Below are 19,438 nucleotides of genomic sequence, written 5' to 3'. Positions count from 1 at the left end.
AGTGTCGGGGACCAGCGAAGAACAGCTCCTGGCCTCCTCTACTACTAAATAATTTTGAGTCTAGGCAAAGAAAAACTGGGTGGCAGCCCCCTAAATTGGGCTTCAGCCTTGATGACAATCTAAAGTACACGGCTTTTTCGGGTTCCCATGACTGCCTACGGATCCAAGTGCCTTTAACAGCTTCATTTGGCCAGCAGCATGGGACTTTCCTGCAACCTTTTAACAGAGAAAAAAAGACCAAACCATGTGCTGTGCTTTGAGCCTGCCTGACATCAAGTTTTGCAGCTTGTTACGTTCAAGCATGATGTTTTACTTCTATCCAGACAGTTTCCACTGAAAGAAAAAAAATATATACCAGGACTCAAACCAGTGAATATTGTAGCTATGCAGCATCATTTGCTGGAGGACTTTCAGTTAATAGCATCCTGCTCTATTCCAGCAGTATAATCATTTGTTTTTGCACATGAAAGTGCAGAATCAAGATGTGGATGACGTTGGAAAATGTTAGGTAGCGCTCCTGTCAGAACCCATGGTGAAACATATGTTTTGTGTCTTTCTCAGAACCTAACTTAAAACAAAAAGAGGTATTAAAAAATTTGCTTTGGAAGATTTTAAAGAACAGCACGAACTAAAAAAAAAAAAGCCCAAATCAATTTTCTACATTAAAAATCAGCACTGACGAGAGCCATCTTAGATCAAATAATTTATTTAGTAATTCCATGTAAACACTTTAGATTTACTAGTAAATACAATGCTTGCTGTTCTTTTAAATAGATCATTCAAAAAATAAGAATCTATTGTTAATGGCAGGTTTACTAGAGATCTCCATACTACTGTACAATAAGGAATTTGTTTTCTATTGAATTTAACATCTTGATTTTTCTTGTTTTGCATTTGTTTTACATACAGCCCCAAGGACACACATTTGAACTGCTCCCTTATGATGTCACTGCTGACTTTGGTGCACTGGGGAAGGTACGCAGGTAAATTCTCCCATCCTGGAACTGATAAAAGTAGATGTGAAAGTGGGATGGCAGAACTTGCATGAACACTGTTTAAACATACATGCCATTTCGGTCAGAAACAGACAATAAACCATGAAAAACTTTTCTTTGGGATGTTTAAAAGCAATGAACTCCATTGTTTGCATTTACTTGTCAACATAACAATACAAATACACATATCCACAGTTTCTGAAAAGCGTCCTACAAACTAAAGAATGCAATGGTTCGGAGGCTTGGTACACCGGTACACTAAAACCAAAAGAATGATAGCTCCTTACATAGTCAAATGAAAAATAAATATCTTTATTTTCTGCCTATTTTATTTCAGTTTTCAAATAAATTTTAAATAAATCTGTACAAAGTATACTGTTACAGTATATATTTGTAAGTTAACTGAAATGCCTAAATATAACAACACTACATTAAAGCAGTATAGATTGGCACATCTCTAATAAAGATTAACTTTTACACTCAAAAAATACCAACTCCCATGAAAACCCTCGAGATTTTTTTGGTATTTTTAGGCAAGTTATGTTCCAAACATATTACAGATGAATTCTCTGTCTTAAAAAGAAAATCACTTCCAGTCATTTTGCAGAGAAAGTGAACATCTATATGCTTTTAAAGGGACACTCTCAGGCTGAGAGAAAGAGATATATATTTAAAAAAAAAGCAAATTTCTGAAGTGAAACTTTGATCAAGAAAATGGCAAGTTTTAGACACCTTGTGCACTTTTACTCATCTTGCTGAGCTCTGATTCTGATCAGTGCCAGGGATCTGATCCAGTTTCCCTCTGAGGCAGCATTGCCATGCACTTTGCACAGGAGGGGATCAGGCCTTTCATTTGGACTGGGAGAGACTCCATGTCCTGTGGTCAGGCAAGTCCTCATAGCCGGCTGCTTTTCACCCTGCATCTGGAGCTGCACAGCTCTGAGATGCAAACTGCTTCAGCAATGCTTCGAGCCAAATGAACAAACTAAAAAAAGTCATGTTTCCCTTGCAATTAAAGAGGAATTAGCATATAAATACTGAGGGTGAGTTTTGCTTTTTTCTTTTTCCTTTTCATTAACAAGAATCTAAAATTGATCTGACAGTGTCCCTTTGCTCAAAATAACGACTTCCATACTATGTAGATTAGATATTCACTACAAAACAGGTTGAAAAAGCCAGGTACATTTCAAAATTCAAGTTTTCAAATGACATGGTCCAAGTGCAGTTGTTAGTTTCATGAATTTTTGAAATCTCATAATTGTTTGTTAAATGATTCTGAACTGGGAATTGGAGGATAAATATTACAGCTTAAGAGTGAGAATTTTCTCTATTCTTAGTTTTTCCAATGATATATTAAATCAATGTTTTACATGCTGAAAGTTAATCTTACATTAGAATGTAATGTAATACTGGTTGCAACATAAACCTATAAATAAATCTGAACTAACATAGATTAAACTCTTAAATATTTCTAAGTTAATAAAATATTGACAGTATTATAAAATTACAGTATTTACAATAAGAAAAAAATCTAGACTAATATATACCTTTAACAGATCTGTTCTCCAATTTGGGCTTGCAACAGAATTATGAATATATGAACAATTTATTATAAAGTTGCATTGCAATATAATTTTTCCATTAGAGCTAGAGAGGGCAATCTATCACTGCCTTTTAAAAGATAAGTGACTTCTCATGGTGGGGTGTAGCTTTTGAGTACCAAACTGGTAACAGGAGTCCTCCGCAAGACGTCTGAAGATAATGTAGGACCAGGCTCAATTGCTCAGATTAAAGTTGTATTATAGAACTGCCAGCAATCAGAACCACACAGGCTGTAAAAGGGGAGGAAAGGTAGTTTTCAGCTCAAAGTGTACAGCTGGAAGACTCCCGTCATTATGGACTCCAACTAAGGTTGCAGGAGCTTTGATTTGCACTAAAGGGAAGATAACTTTAGCTTTTGTTTCATTAGGATGAAATTAGTAGATTGTGTTCCTTAAAGGGACATAGTTAGGTTGCAGTTATACTGAAAACACTCTCGCCAACCATAATCTCTATGATAAAACATCTGATATCCTATCTGGATTTTGTTGTTTTGGAGGGGGTTGTGTGTGTGTGTGTGTTGGGGTGGGGGGGGAGTTGTATTTTCTTTGTTCCAAAGAGAAAAATTTGGCAGGGACTGGGGAGTCAACTCATTTTCTATTCCTCGCCAGCTTCTCTGTTTTTTGAGTATCAGCGTAATGCTGTTGTGTTTGGGTTGCAAACACTTACAGAAAAGGAAGCTTTAGCACTCCCAAGTTGATTTGTCTTGGTATAAACCAAAATTCTGAAAATTACATAAATCAATTACAATCATTAAGAAATGCCAGCCTGGTTTTGGAGTCTCACCTACCTAACAATGTCCTTTTAAGGTTCAAACCTTTTACCTGACTTTTCTCTCAACTTCAGAGAAAAAGTCTGCAACTAGTTTAGAAAGGGTAATGTTCAAATTCTCTCCCTCCTCCCCACTTCATGCTTTTTCTATAAAAGAGAATGCTGCTTTTGAGTAGAATATAGAAAAAAATGGGAAAAAAATCATTTCCAAATTCTGATCCCACCCTCCCCTCCCTCAGTTCTGTTCACTGTAAAACAGAAATGTCATTTCCTAGTGTATACTTTTGGATAAATATTTTCCAAGCCCAAGCCTGAAGACACTTGTGAGAGACCTACCCACAGGCTTTGGAAAGGTGAATCAGTTTATGCATTTGTAGGGATTTCTATCAGTTCCCGCACCAGACTGATGGGAACACCTGTATCCTTAAAAGTATACTTTAAGATGTTAAATAACAATTTGTAAACTCAGGTCTACATTACCAACAGAAGGGTCTAGGTCCTGTGGGCTCCTTTTCCAGAGATGCAGAGCAGGAAAACTAGAAAGAAAACTTGGTACCTTTCAATTACCTGCCGGTTTGTACTGGGGGGAAATGGGGAACGAGAGAGACGAAATGACAACTGACCTTATAAACAAAGGTATGTTTAGGGCTTCTGGTTTCAGGAATAAACCGATATTTACTGGTAAAAGTCTGCCAAAAAACAAAAACAGAAACACAGGATTACTGGTAAATATTGGTTTATATGGAGAAGACAAAAAAAAGTCATTTTGTTCCTGATCTCCACAGGTTCAACTTCTGCAGTCCTGAGGCATGTTACACCAAGGCGAGCGGGAGGAATATGCCCCAGAGCAGGAGCTGAGTGCTGATCTAAGGTCTCCCTATGCTCAGCTAAATTTTTGGCAAATGAACACCTCAAACCAGAAGCCTTATTTTTAAAGGAAAGTCATATTTCTTTTCTTTGTTCCATTTAAACTATGTGCCTCTTTCTGGATTTCCCCCTTTTTCCAAAAGACTGCAGTTAACTGAGCAGTCCTGAAAGGTGTTTGTATGACAGCTCAGGAGATGTAAAGTTTTCTTTTGAATCTACTTGGAAATGAATTTGTACATAATATGGTATCTCATCATGAAGGCTGCTTGCACCTGAGCCTCTAGATTTTAACTGTTGTCTGCTACATGAGATACCATAAAATATACAAGACTGAGTGTATATTTTGAATAAAGGATGTTCTTATAAGTGGCATAAACCCATTCATTTTATTTACATGCTTATTTATTTCCAAAAATAGAGAGTTGGTCCACATTGGACAAGAGAAATCAAGAAGCCATACAGTAGAAGAGTTAAAAGTCCAACATTTAACCAAAGTACAATGAAATTCCAGAATTCTGTGGCAGACTTAAACCACAGAAACATACACATGAGCCACACAGACATTTGTACATATAGCATTATATTACCAATAATATTTGCAAACATGAGGTCAAGATGGCTAAAAAAACCAATAGAACAGAACCATAGGTCATGGCTGAAAAGAAGCAGGTTTTAAATGACCTTAACTACCAAGGGAGAACACAACTCTCCAGAGTTTTTTCAATTTTGTTTTGTTTTTCCTTGAACTGAAAAACTCCTAATTTATCATTCCTGGGGATCAAAGTATAGGATTCACGTTTGACATGGTGAAAACCAACCACATTTGACTTCCTAAACACAAACTTAACAGCTACAGTAAACCAGCCCACTAACTATGTGCACAGCATTGCAAATAGAGAATTTTTATTTATTGTACCTGTGAAGATACAAGAATGCATGTGGCTGAAATATAAAATACCATGGAACTGCAGAACTCCACCAGTAAACCTATCCTGGAACTGGCTGTGTTTGGTATTAATATCAACTCAGAGGACCTGTTAATATTGCAGCATGCACACGGGAAAATACAAGCCGTGGCATTTTCTAGGCCAATGATTTCTGACACCCTCCTGTGCAGAGATGCCACAGGACTAGGCCAAAGAGCATAGGATTGTTACATGGTGCTGAGTTACACAAAGTGAAGCAAAAGCCAAAACAAAAGCCCAATCTATAAACTTCCAGTTTAATGCTAAAGCTGGGCAAATCTGCAGGGCAGGGTCTCCTTTTCCACATACCCGGACCTGCTGGCCCTACTTGCCTTCTCTTCTCCCCTGAACCCAGCCCAGCAGACTGCTGCATGGTGTTAAAGATCGCCTGGAAAAGAAAAAATATGTAGGTATTTATACCCTTCTTGTGTATTGTGAGGTGTCTGAAGAAGGTCCTTATGGGTTTTGTCTTTAAAAGAAGGGATTCCTTCCCTCATCATGGATAATTTTTGGCATTAAGAATTGAAGTCCTGTCTACCTTTCATGGAAGACCATAAATAATCAAGCCCGAACAGATTTATAGTTTTAGAGGAAGCAATAGCTGACTGATGAGTGAAGTCTTTTTTATTCAAACTATTTAAACTTTTTAACATTAAAAATGTCAATCAGATGGCTGATTGACAGCTGAAGAAAAAAAAGTGTAAAAAAAGATGCATTATCTCTATGTTATGGCCGAGTTTAGGCAAGTATTTACGTGGACATCATCATGATAATATCTCAGTGTCTCCAAACGGTGGAAAAATAGATTTAGATCTGTATCTTTCAATTAAAAGTTTTCAAATAAAAGCAAAGTGGGCTTCCAATCTACATGTTTGGGTTCTTTTGCAGAGCATCACAGTAAGCAAAATAGGGAAGACAATTGTAGCACTTCTGGTATGTCTACAAAAAACAAATCAACCAACCCCCTCATGGGGTAGAATTACATTAAAAGGGTATAAATTAATTTTTTCTTTTTCAAGTCATATTTGACATTCACAATATTAGGCCCAGTCCAATGTGGATGCTAGTAAAGAGCTAATTTATAGAACACCAACAATAACAATCTGTACCTACAAGGATTTAAAGGCAAGTATACTCAGCACATTTAGAAAAAATACTATTACCAAAACACCAGACCTTTAACAGCAGTTAAATGGAAACAACCGTGCAGTTTTCTATGTGGATAGACAGCTTTTAGTACAAGTCACTATTATCATCGGAGCCTGTATCAGACAACTTTTTTTTCTGATTAGTGTTCTGGAACATCTCTAATCTCAAATGTGGAATATATTTTTTAAAAAGATAGGCCTGAACCCATGCAGTTGGGTACGTACAACACTCCCAAATGAATCCCAAAGCCCAAACTCCTACAGAGTGAGCACAAGAGATTTTGCATTTTCTTACATCAAATAACTATCATGCAAGCGTATCACAATTTTTTTTTATATTATGTTATTTAAACATAACATAACATATTTTTATGTTATTTAACTAGAATTGAGCAATCTAATGAAATTAGTATTTCTAGGGGAAAGGGACATAGGTTCTGTCAGTGACAACCACCAGTTTACCAAGGGAAAAACAGCACAGGAGCATCTTGGAAAGCTAATGAACTATACTTCATATGAGTTCAAACACAACAGCATCTAAGACCCTAGCACCTAAATGTATAATATTCAGTTGTTTCTTACGGCAGTCTTTATACAGCTCCAGTTCATTTGCTTTTGCTACTCAAAACCAGATGCTGAGGGTAAAATACTCTTCCTTTGGAATAAGCAAATCATCTAAAGGCTAATAATAATATTGTTGGAGCATTCAATTTTTTTCTTTGTACACTGTCTTGTATTTCACAGGGTCAAACCTAACCTCTGCATACTCACAGTACCAAACTTTGTTAGGCCCTTCTGAACTTTCTCAGTCACTGCTAGGCTGAAGAGATGTCACTAATATAAACTGACCACTCTATGGGCTCCTAATTGCCAATTTATATATTTAAGCACAAATCCTAACAAAAAGCCTTGAGGCAAACATGCTATTAATCTATTCCTATCACAAAATTCAGTGGTTTAGCATAGCATTTACTGTTCTGTAACAACGTCTTCTGAAGGCAGGGAAGGGAGGAAAAGCAAGGGGATTTGCTGACTTCTAGATTTTAAAGAAGCCTCAACCTAAGCTAGAGCAGCATAGGGTTGCTGTAGCTTACACCAGTTAGCTATGGCTCCTCCCATGTCTCCTGGGAAGAGAGATAACACAGGCATGTATTAACATACACATGTACATACCTATACGGACAACCCTCTCTCAAGAACAGAGCTGGATGAGAACTACTTTCTTGTCCTGGAAAATATTGGACAGGCCTTTCTCCCCACCCCTTCCCTTTTTGCTCAATGTCAAAACTGAAAAAGAAAATTGAATTCATCCAGACTTGTCTCATTGCTGAGGCAATGGGATGTGGCAGCCCTGCAGTTCGAGCTCAGAGTAGGGATTTGAACTGGGGGTGTCACATCACAGGAGAAGTCAAGATTTCATCTGACAAACTATTCTGGGCTTCTTTCTTTTCTTCAGCCAACCAGGCTTTGCAGCCTGGATCGAGATGCACTCACAAGAAAAGTTCAGTGAAAATCAGCCCTTCTCCGCCACACAACTTTGGTTTTAATGAATCAGTGTTTTCCAGAGGAAACTCATTTGTTCAAAACTGCAGACCTACTCAAGAACTCCATGCTCAGGAGTCTTGGATCACCATCTCAGACTAGACTTTTCTCTACCTTGTGCTGCCTGAGTGATGAACATTGGCTGAACAAAAGAAGGAACCATGATATTTCTCTTCTCCTTCCAAGAGCAATTTTTAAACATGTTCTTGGGAAGACTTTATCAACATCTTTTAAAATATTCAAATAAAGATCAGCTGATTCTCCGCCTCATGCTGTTTGTCAGTGTGTACAAGGATTCTGGTAGATTACCTGGAATACAAGATCTTTCCTTGCAGAAAGTATGCTGCTTTCCACCTATCACATACAGAAGTGTTATAGCACTTCAGTTAATCTTTCTCAGAGTGGAGTTCAGGTTCACCGGTCTGCAATTCCCAGTGTCCTATTTAATACTTCAGTAAAAAAAAAAAAATCCATTATCAGGATGTTATGTAGTCACGGACAATACTAAACTATTTATTAACAAGGTCTTATTTTTGCTAGTAACTTAGTGCTTCAGTCTCAAGCTCCTTCAAAACTCCTAGGTATGGCAGTTGCTCTTCCTCTTAAATTTATTGCTTTGCTCTAGCATTTCTGCCTTAGACTCTTGAGTTTCAGAGAGCGACTCCTCATCTTTATCATCTAAAAGGACTAGATCACAGACAGATAGGCTCTCAAACACGCTCTCTGCTCCAGAATGAAGCTGAGAAGTCACTCAAGTACAATGAAAAAGTGCAGAAAATTAACTGTTCCTTCATTCCTATGAACTCAGATTTTCTCCCAACTTTCTCTTCGATATACTGAAAATAACAATTGTTCTTTAAGGCCTCTGGTTCTTCAAAGCCCCTCAAAATATATTTAATTTCCAGATCGCAGATTATCTGCTATATAGCATGGCTCTTTCAATTCACTTCACAAAAGTTGGACTTTTGTCTTTTGCAAGAGCATTGCTGGACTCTTCCTTTATAGCTATTTTACCGTACTGATTTGCACCTCAACTCTCAAGCTCTTTCATGACAGAGTTCTGCCTAACTTGGATATCCGTAACCTTTCAAGGTATGTATGGAGCTGCCTTGCCAAGTCTAAGGATTTTAAGTTTCTGTTATTATCCTCTCTGAAGTTTTATAACACAAGACTCATTTTTAGTCCAGCTTCTTCCATCTTTGAGAATGCTGAACCTCTAATTGTATTGTGGTCACTATTAATTAATGACTTAACTGTAATTACATCTTGAATCAATTCTTAAGTTTTAGTCCTAAATCAAGGCTAACTTTAGAACAGACTGTTACAAGAAACGAACCTCTAAATAAACCAAGTTTTTTGTTCACCAAAATGTTAGCCAGCTCCTTCCAAAACAATCTGGCCAGAAAGCATGGACATAATTTAAGTTACTCTTTCTTACAGGTTTATGAAGACTCAGCTGCCTATTTTTCCCCAAGCCCCATGAAATTCATAACGTTTTTCTGATCCGGAGTAGAAAATTTCCTAATACATCTATGTCATTACAATTTGGGATTTATATCCACACAGATTTGACTGTATGGTCATCACAACTCCAATTCCCTCTCAGATTTTATGGCAGCTTTTCTAGATCTAGCACTCTTTCATGCCTTTATCACCTACTATGTCTGTCCTGTATAGTTTAATGCCAGGTACTATAGCATCTTACTGATTTTCACTGTCTCTTCCCTCCTCCATTTTTCAATAAGCCTCGCTATGGCAAGGTCTTTTTACATTCTTGGGCTTTCTACTCACCTAGTTTTGTTTAATGCTTCTACACCGGTATAAAGACGTCGGTTTTGTTTTGGCCACATGCCTCTTTCTTATTCATCTCTGTAGTTCAATGTCCCATTACCCTTCCAGAGCATATGGCTCTGTTCTCAATCTCCTTGTACTCTGCATGCATGAAAATTTACTCTTTGCCCTCTGGTAGAAATGGGCATACATTTTTGTTACTAATATGCCTGTTCAGCATCTTCATTCAACCCTTGGGAACACCAGCCTTCCACTAGCACCATGTTTAAACTATCCTCCCAAAACCTTGTCCACTTTCTGTGCCACCAGTTTAGTCCCACTTCGTTGAAGTGCAACCAAGCTCACACTGCAAAGGAGTAAGTTCTTAAATTCACCTATTTATCATACCCTATCATTTTCCTAGTCACATATTGAGACTTTAGGAAAAAGGTACCACCATGTCCTAGCACGTCCTTCTTCCCAACCATCCAAATTTTGTTTCCCATATATCCAAACCTCTTCCATATGCAAAGAACACAGCTGCAGGATTGTTCAAAGCACTCTGATATCTTCCAAGATTCAGTTTTGCACCCGTCAAGCAACTCATCAGATGGTCCTCATAATAATCAGGAGCTGAGCCTGTATTTCCCATGAACCGTATTTCCTCTGCCCTCCAAGTCTCTCAAAGCTATCTGCCCAGTCTCTGGGGACCCGTTCAACATGCAGAGAACAACTACTCTCCTTGACCAAGGTATAAACTGAATTACAAAGTACCCCTCTAGTCCCACCCAGTTACAAGTGAAGTTTCCTCAGATGAGAGAATGAGGCAGCCAATACTGAGGTGAACAGCATCTAATTCCATCTCTTCTTCACCAGCTCAACAACTATGGCCTCAAGATGCTTACTGGAGCTCTGAGCACTACCACTTGTTGCACTGTATGATATTTTATCACAAGCTAATCACTCATAAAGTGTGCCCTCTCTGCACTACTGTGTGGTCCTAGTTCAAGTTCTGTAATTAAACCAGGATGTTTACTTTATGACCATATCAAGTCCATCTTTAAACTAAAATAGACCTTGAATACTAATTGATTTTTTTTTAATTACTTTAAACCACCAATTAGAGAGTTTGATTGCACAAAATAATGTACATATGGCCTTGCAGAAACCTGCAAGGATTCATTTGCCAGGACTTTTATTGACAGATGCAGCCTGGAAGCCAACTTTTTTTTTTAATTGAATGAGTCCCTGAATATAGCGTGATCAAAAGACCTATCCACAACCCAAACTGTTTGCATTTGTGAAAGCAAAGAAGACAATTACATTAATTTGCAGTGCTTAGTTCAGAATTATTAAAGCTAGAAAATATTTCAAAGCATCTAGTCCCTATTTTGGTCAGAGACCTTCTTGGTTTATCTGCTTTCCCTTTAGCAGCCCCCTGCAACAGTAACCGTACCATCATAAAAACGTGGCACTTAAATAAAATAACCTTGCTAAGAAAAAGAAATTTAGACCTAGTGTATTACCCTGTATCTGATAAGACACTGGCTTCTCTTCTTCACCACTGGTGGTATAAACAAAAATTTTCTTAAGTTGACCTACCCACACAATTCCTGATAAGCCAATGTTACGTTGCCAGCTCTCCTCATCATCACTTGAGTGGGAGGTTTAAACACCAGATTTTACCAATCCTTTATCCACACTTTCTAGAGCAGCCATTTCTTCAAGTCTTGACAGATCATCAGTAAGCCTTCATAATTTGCCTAGAAATGAGAAATGGGCCTTCTTCTGCTGGACCAATGCAGAAGGATTGTTAAGACAAGAGCTGGTCTTTGAAAACCCAGTGTCTGCCTGCAGACACCTAGATAATGTTTAAGTCTTGAGGAGTTTGGATCAGCTGGCACACAGCCAGGAGAGCTGACAAGATGACACATACTCCCAAAGAATTGCTGGTTTAAACTCCTCTGTCTATATAAAAACTTAGAATAAAAGGCAAACGTAAGAAAAGCAAATCCTAAAGCTTGGAGGCTTCAAACAATAAAGCCAACAGCTCACATTGCACTCACAAAGTACTGTGCAACAAGCACAGATCACGGAGAAATAAAATATATTCTCGAGTGAAACGCTACAGCAACCTCAACCTGGAGTCCAGAAAGACATGCAAAGCAATGGAGCTAACCTTAAGGTTTGCAGAGATGTTCTGAGATGTCCTATCCAGACAGGTCCTACTCCATGCACACATACGCTCCCTTGTACTCTGGCACATGATAATACATCTTTCTACCCAGGCACACTAAAAAAAAAAAACAACCAGCCCCCTCCTCTCTTTCCTCCAAATCTTTAACCAGAGCTAGAACACTATCTGAAAGGTAATGAAGATCTGAGAAGCCCAGTGATTTGAATTTGAACCACACATCAAGACATTCACAATCAACAGAAAGAAAGAAAAGCAGTCACTGCTCATTTTCACTACCCTTTATTCCCAGCAATATAAATCACCCAGGCATATACACTATATAGCCTTAGCCTCTTCCAGCTAGCCTGCACCTTCATCTCAACACTGGGTATATTAATGCAGCTTAAAGCACAGATGAGCTGAAAACACACATGTAGAGTTCAACTCCATAGCAGAGACTACACAGCTCCTTGCACACTGGCCCTAAAGCCCCATATATCAATGTCAATCCGCTCTAGAGCAGTTGAGCATTGACCCAGTATGATCATGTGAGATTTCTCTGAGAGGAAATGAGCCACTCAGGCTCAACTCCCGTACCTTCTAGCAAGTCTGCAAGTACAACAGTGCCACTTCATGGTCAAACCAATCAACCTGCTATCAGCAAAGACACCTCTCTTACATCAAAACAGTCACCAATATGAATTGAAACCACAATCTTTGTACCATGTCCAAGATGAAATCCAAACTCAGTTGGGTCAACATGATCAAGCAGATTCATATGCAGTTTGCAAACCATCTTTACAAACAATTCTCCACAAAAGTCAACATGCTAAATGAGATGACATTATGACATTATGTATAGAGGTTTTTCCTGAACAGTGGTCTAAATCGCTTAAGATAAACATACACTTTGCCTTCCCTAGGACACATTACTGATCAGCTCCCATAACAGCCACTCTCCAAGTTTTCACTAGCCAAGAGGGACACATCTTTCTACACTGCAAGTTGTAACCCCACACCTCTCTCAACCGCAATAGAAAGAATGAAGCTTTTCTTTACTTCCTGCATATTTCAGGGTAGTGTTTCCAAAAACAACAACAACAACAACAACAACAACAAAAACCTTCCGTACCACATCCAGGAAGGCTCAGAATAAACTTCCATTGCCAGCATTGTAGCCAGTACTCTTTCCACTTCAGTTTCGTACATGTCCTAGGCCAAAGGAAACACTAAGACGTGTATTTTTACAAAGCTAAAGGCAGGAGGATGGACATCAAACCAACTGATGACCAGCAAAGCTAAGAAATAATCTGACTTAAGCTAGAGAGCTATCAGCTGATGAAGATCCAGAAGACACCTGTTCAAAAAAGCCACCTTATCTGTGATTCAGAGGTTTTACTCTCCATTACCTCTGGCTTGGTCCAGTGGACCTAAAGCCCACAAATGGTTAGAGCACAAGGCACACTTCTGGAGCTTGTGTTTTGAATCTAGTTTGCATGCTCTGAGACTGCTCCATGATAAAAACTAAAGTATGGTACATAGGGACAATAGAGTTGCTTCCAAAGTGTACTCTTGAGCTACAAAGCTCATGCAGACACAGCCCACGACCACTCTGGAACGTTCATTATGAGATTCCAAGTCATCCAAAAAAGAGACACTATCCATGTGCTTTCTAAAATCAGTCTAAGCAGGACTTTGTCTCAGTAGGACAGGTTGCCCTCCAGAGCAAAAGGCTCAGAAATCAGATTCTCTTTTCAGACAAACTAGTACAAGGAATATTGATCTGAACAAGGATATTGAAGCATTATTTAGAAATATCCAGTCATTCATTCTGTCTTGTTTTAATCCAGTCAGCACTCAAATACAGATAGTAGGGCCAGAAGTCCTTTATCTTTATCTTTTCTCACCTAATCTCCAATTGACATTTTCTGTGAAAATATGCCTCATTTCTTGCTATATAAATTCAACTCTCCCTCTCCCTCTTCTGTGATATTTTGCCTCAAATAAGCTACACAACTGTTTATTATTTTTATAGATGCAGGCATGACATGCTCTCGAGTCTCTCGACAAAATCACTTCTCTGTCACTTCTTTAGTCATGTGCTGACACTAAGCTGCAGAGATTGCACCCACAGAGCTACCCAGCCCTGGCCCCCTGTGAGCTTGGCTCTACTTCCCCCTCCTCCTGCCGCTCCCCCTGGATCCGTGCTGCCTGAACTCCCCAGGCTACCTAGATTGTCCAGCTGCCAGAGGGGGCAAGGATACTTGGGAAATGTTTTCCAGGGATGCTATAATCTGGCTGTTGATGTGTTTCTCTGTAAACAACACCACATATCCTCCACATTCAACAACACTTCATATGCCAAAACATTCAAAATGTGACCAGTACCTATCCTAACCATCCAGTCCTGCCTGCCTAACCCTCGTGTCCTACTACATGCTCTCTGAAAGCCTCAAAAGTCTGCTAAACTCTCTTTTTCTCATCCTCTAGCTGGCTCTTTCAAAGGACAAGATCTCTTCTGTCTGTGACTCGTAGGAGCTTCTCCTTCAGAACAGTCTTTTTACCGGACTTGGTACCTGCTTAAGTCCCTAGCATCTTATCGGTTAAAGCAACTGACCCACTGGCTACAATAACAGCATCTTACATGCTCACAGGCAAGCAGTTCAGAAAACAAATCTATTCATTTTTTCCCTTCCAAAATACTCCTCTAGCAACACTTCTACATGATCAAAATTGCAATAAAATAGCCAGTATACCACTGGAAGAGTATAGCTGCAAACAGCTAACTGGTGACAGTTTGGTATTTCCTTCTACATGGTATACACAGCCATTCTGATTTGTATTAACTACAAACAACGCATGGCCCAGTAAATCCTCATTAGTCCCCTTGTACTTTGCAAGAAATGAGACCTTGTAAACTACAACATAGGCTGACTTTACCCCACACTTGCAGATGCCACTAAAATATAGTTCCATGAAGAACTAAAATTTTTCAAAAAGACAAAAAGTAAAAAAGAAGGGAAGCCAGGCTAAAAGAAACTCACAAGGCAGACTCAAGACCACCATCTGACACAAATGCTATGTGAGCAAGGAGACAGTATCACTCATCTGAGTAGGGCACACAGCCTATTCAGGGCTCCCCGACTCCAGCACACAAACTTCGCCTGCCAAATTAGAAGAGCATTCACCATTTGCCATCAGCCAGTTACTGTCAGTAATTTCAATACAAGAGATCCAACTTAAAGGGAAAAAATACCATGTACTTCAGGTCCAAAGATCAGGTTCTAGTTCAAACAGGCTTTTAAAAAATGTTAGCATTTTGAAAGTTCATTAGCTTAACCTTAACTCGCTTTAAACTATATATAATGTATCTCCCTGCCACACTTGCAGCCCACACACAACATTTTGCAGTACCAGAGAGTTAAATCATGTGAAAGTAACCAGTGTAAAAGGAACCATAGACTTGAAAAAAACTCTGGGCTGAAATTATCTTTCATTGTTACAAGCCACACAGGAGTTTGCAACAGCTTAAGGAATCAAGAATAAAAATGGAACTAGCTTGTTTACCTTGTCAGTTTTGTCAAAACATTTTGACAACACTTTGCATGCAGTCAGCTTCTCTGTTCTGCAACCAAAAATTCAAATCCTTTCACCTATCCTTACACATTATAAAATAAAACCAAGAGAGTAAAATTTTTAGTGAGAGAAATGCATGTGCAAAAAATTCAAAACCTGGCACAAGAACTTAAAACTACATTAGACTCCTTTTTCAAACAGTCCAAACATCAACACTAACAGTGACCCTTCAATTACACAAGCAGGCAGCCAGCAGAGGAGGATAATAAAAAATGAAAGGAAAATTTAGGTAAGCCTGATAATAAGCAATGGAAAAAAAAATTGCAAAATAGGATTTTTAAATTGCAGTTAAAAAAAAATTCTTGACAGTGTCCTTTTAACAGAGAAGCTCTCCAGGATTTTAGGCAGAATCCTATCTCTTGGAAAACAATCCAAGCCAATAAGAAGCAGCAGGTTTTTGAATGAGCAAATTGCCATGTTGTGGAATAATTTGCTTCGACTATCTTTTTCCAACTCACCTATCAAGAGTTGGAGACTCATTTTCTATACATTGGACTAGCAAAACCCAGGAAATTTATTGGTTTTGGTTATACTTTGAAATCTCATTTTCATAAGAGTCCCAAAAAAATATAAACCTGTTTTAGCATTCTTGTACATTAATGTCAGGATTTCCACTTCTAGCTCCCACAACTTTTGAAACAAACAAGTCAATCAGATTTGGTATATGCCCTGAAGAGGAAATGGAAGGTCTAGGTTTTAAGCAAACAAAAAAATAAAGTCAGTGCTCTGCAAGGGGTTGGATCCAAACTTGCTGGATCCGCTGAAGTCTTCAATTCAAAACACTGAGTAATTTTACTTTAAAAAAAAAAAAAGTTCAGCTTAGAGAAAATAAGAAGTGGCAGACCTTTAAGGAAGGGGACAGTGTGCAGGTACAAAAATATAACATGCCATAGTTCACCACCTTATGAGAAATCATAGAGTTTTTTTTTTTTTCTTCTCTTAAATGCCAGGGAAAAATACTTCCCAAAGGTCAGTTTGAGAGTTTACAGGTACTAAACTACATCAAGGTGGAAGCATGAAGCAAAGACATGTCAAAAACTTTAGGTTTTCACAAACTGTTATTGAAAAGGTGCACGTGCTTTTAGTAAAAATGCATATCTACCAAATCTCCACTGACTACCAAAAGGCTACTTGCATATGAGAAGTCGCATTAATTTGCAATATCAATGCTTGTATTTTTGCCTTCTCCTTCCACCCACCTCCCCAATTTTTTTTTCCTTGGGAGACATACAGCGCCACTGCATTAGAACGTACAAGAAATGAAAACAGTGAGTACGACTGATATAGATCCATTGACTTTTTATTACAAATGTACTTGATCACTTGGCTTCAAAAAGTTTAAATCAATCCCTATTTTCTGTACGCCAGTACAAAGTAAAATCTATTTTACAAATTAAATACCTAAAAATTTGACAAAAATATTAAAGTTTGATGGAAAAAACAGTTATAAAAATCTTAAATCCCCTTTTAAGAAGGTAAGAGATAACATCCCCTCCCAACCCCCACAGTCCTGTTATACAATATTAATAGTCATTTTTAGAATAGGTAGGTATGTTATATTTTGCTGTTAGCATACAAGTCATTCTAATAGCTTTATCTGTATATACTCCAGTTAGTGCATGAATGCCATCTGATTGAATATAATCAACTGTCTTTAACTGATCCCTAATTTACATTTAATAGCTTGCATAGTTTGAAGGGACAATGGTTACACTACAGCTAATCATAAAAAAAGGTGGTTACAGTGCTATTTTTAAAGGCAACAAAGTAATTGCTCCCAAAAAAGAAGTTATCAGTCAGCTCTGAGCAGGGGTTAAAATTATCAGCAGCTTTCTGCCTCACTTGATAGGATTGCATCCGTCTTGCTACCCAGGTGCCCGGATTGGACAGCCTTCCTACTCTTTACAATCGTAAAGTTTTAGGTTTTTAACTGCTTCTCAAAGAACGTTACACTGAGCAAATTTCAACCCCTGCAAGGGAAACGCAAGAAAGTGACACTGTCAAGTATTTTTTTTTTTTAAACTCTCCATCGCATATGAATATGCCTTGTTGGAAGCTCAGGGACAGCATCCTATCCTCACCCCACAACTGACTCTTTCTAATTACTCGTCCTCTGCCCCCACAACTCCTACTTGGCTGAAGCTGTGAACTTCCTTGGCATCACAGACATTTGGTGCTAATTTTGGTACAGGTCTGGTTAGTTAACTTTTGCTCCCCCTGTGGCTGGACGGCTGCCTCTCACAGCAGCATCGTAAGCAGAACCATAAATAAGAGGCATGAATCAACAGCAGCTAGTTCTTTTTCTTTTTCTTTTTCTTTTTTTATTTAACTTCTCAGAGACAGAGCAAATTTACTTTTTTTAAAACAAAAAAATGGACTCTGAATTTGGAGGACATTTCTCCATTAGAGTAGAACCAGTTTAAAGGGAGGTCATATTTTAACGGTAAATTACTTGACAGTGTCCCTTTAACTTAAAAATAAAATAATGTCAGTATTGCAATGAATTTCAAGTTTTCTTGCACGTAGTCATTATAAAGTAGTTTTATCATGCTCTTGGACCTATTCTACAAGACATTTAAAAGCATATCATCCAGGAAAATATAAGGCATACTTCTCAGGAATTAGATATCTTGGCACATTTGAGCATACTGTCTTTTTTTAAAAAAAAAAAAACAACACATATGGTCAAATATACCTTTTTTTCTTCTAACGTTAAACAGGGTTTTCTGTACTTTGTTTTAAATACTGAGATATTAGAGCCTTGGTAAAGTACCGAGCACCTCTGGGAAAAAAAATAAGCAAAAAAAAAAGTCTTTACAGTCATTTAGTCGTTCATTATCATCATTCATAAAGTCCTAGAACATATATAACGTGCATTAAAAGAAAAAAAAAGCAAAAAAAAAAAAAAAAACCAAAACAAAACAAAAACTGACCACAAATTCTCAGACACTGTTCACAAAACTGCCAGAAGAGTGTTAAGCTGTAATGGTATGACTGGAACTGCACGACCCATGCACTTCTCGACTCAGGCAGATCCCAGGCAGGATCTGAATTGTACAGGTAAAGAGGATTCCCCTTTAGTCAGCTGTGACCTAGGGGAGAAGTCTACCTATTTAACAATGCTTACATTAACTCAAAAGTTAAAGGACACTTTGCTGTGTTTTCATTGACTCACACTACTTATTGCTGATAACATAAAACATTTTGTAACTACAAGCAATGTGTGTCAATCTGCAATATAACAACTTTTAAAACTGTAGTAAACAGTAGAACCAAGACAATCAAGTAGCAAAACCAAAGCAATTAATTTCCTAACTACATCTAGCAGCATGGAGAATGCAGTCCTTTACACATCACAGTTGAAGTACAATAAATGAAACTGCTCATCAAGACCCTCCAATTAAAAAAGCAGGTTATTAGACAATGTTTACATGCAATTGAGAACCATTTCAAATGTCACATTATGCACTCTGAAAGCTTATTTTACTACTTGGAAATAGGAAAGTGCACATTAAAGCAATTTTAAACATTTCCAGTGATTGTTAAAGAAATAGAAATACCTAACTACTGTACTGTCATCTCATATTTAACTTTCTGTCAACACTAACAACAAACTTCTTTAAAGGGAAATGCATGGTACAATGGAAACAGCTTGTTTTGACACTTACAGTACATCTCCAAAAAAAAAAGGGAATTATAACTTTAAATGGAAATAAAAAGACAGCAGAAAATAAAATTATTTAAAACAAGCTTTTTTCCCCCACCCTTCTAAAACTCCATCCTTAACAATCAATAAAAAGCACAGACAACTCCCTGTTCCTACAGGTGGTGCCTTCTATATACAGCAGCTAGGTCTACTACATGGTTAACTTTGCCAAGAACGTTAAAAAAAAATGATTGCATCCCAAAAAGTTTTGAGTGGAACAAGATCCTAGTTTCTCTTAAATGCTTTCTACTCAATTCCAGCCA

General features: G+C 38.0%; 1 protein-coding gene across 3 annotated transcripts in view; it reads right to left on the bottom strand.

Moving 5' to 3' along the window:
* Window positions 1-1,286: 1,286 nt before the first annotated feature.
* Window positions 1,287-19,438, bottom strand: part of PURA (purine rich element binding protein A) — a 20,874-nt gene continuing 2,722 nt past the window's right edge. Inside the window, exons 2-3 of one of the 3 annotated variants that reach the window (XM_068959528.1) lie at window positions 3,989-4,054; window positions 1,287-3,901 (exon numbers count right to left, since the gene is read on the bottom strand). The gene's annotated coding sequence lies outside the window, so the exon portion shown is untranslated. Of the gene's footprint in view, window positions 4,055-19,438 lie in introns of all 3 variants that reach the window. The other 2 variants (XM_068959529.1, XM_068959527.1) reach the window with 2 other exon arrangements.

The sequence above is a fragment of the Struthio camelus genome, chromosome 13, assembly GCF_040807025.1.
Source record: "Struthio camelus isolate bStrCam1 chromosome 13, bStrCam1.hap1, whole genome shotgun sequence".
In the NCBI taxonomy this organism is placed as follows: Eukaryota; Metazoa; Chordata; class Aves; order Struthioniformes; family Struthionidae; genus Struthio; species Struthio camelus.
The sequence above is the reverse complement of the archived record's forward strand: the minus strand, read 5'-3'. Positions and strand labels throughout refer to the sequence as shown.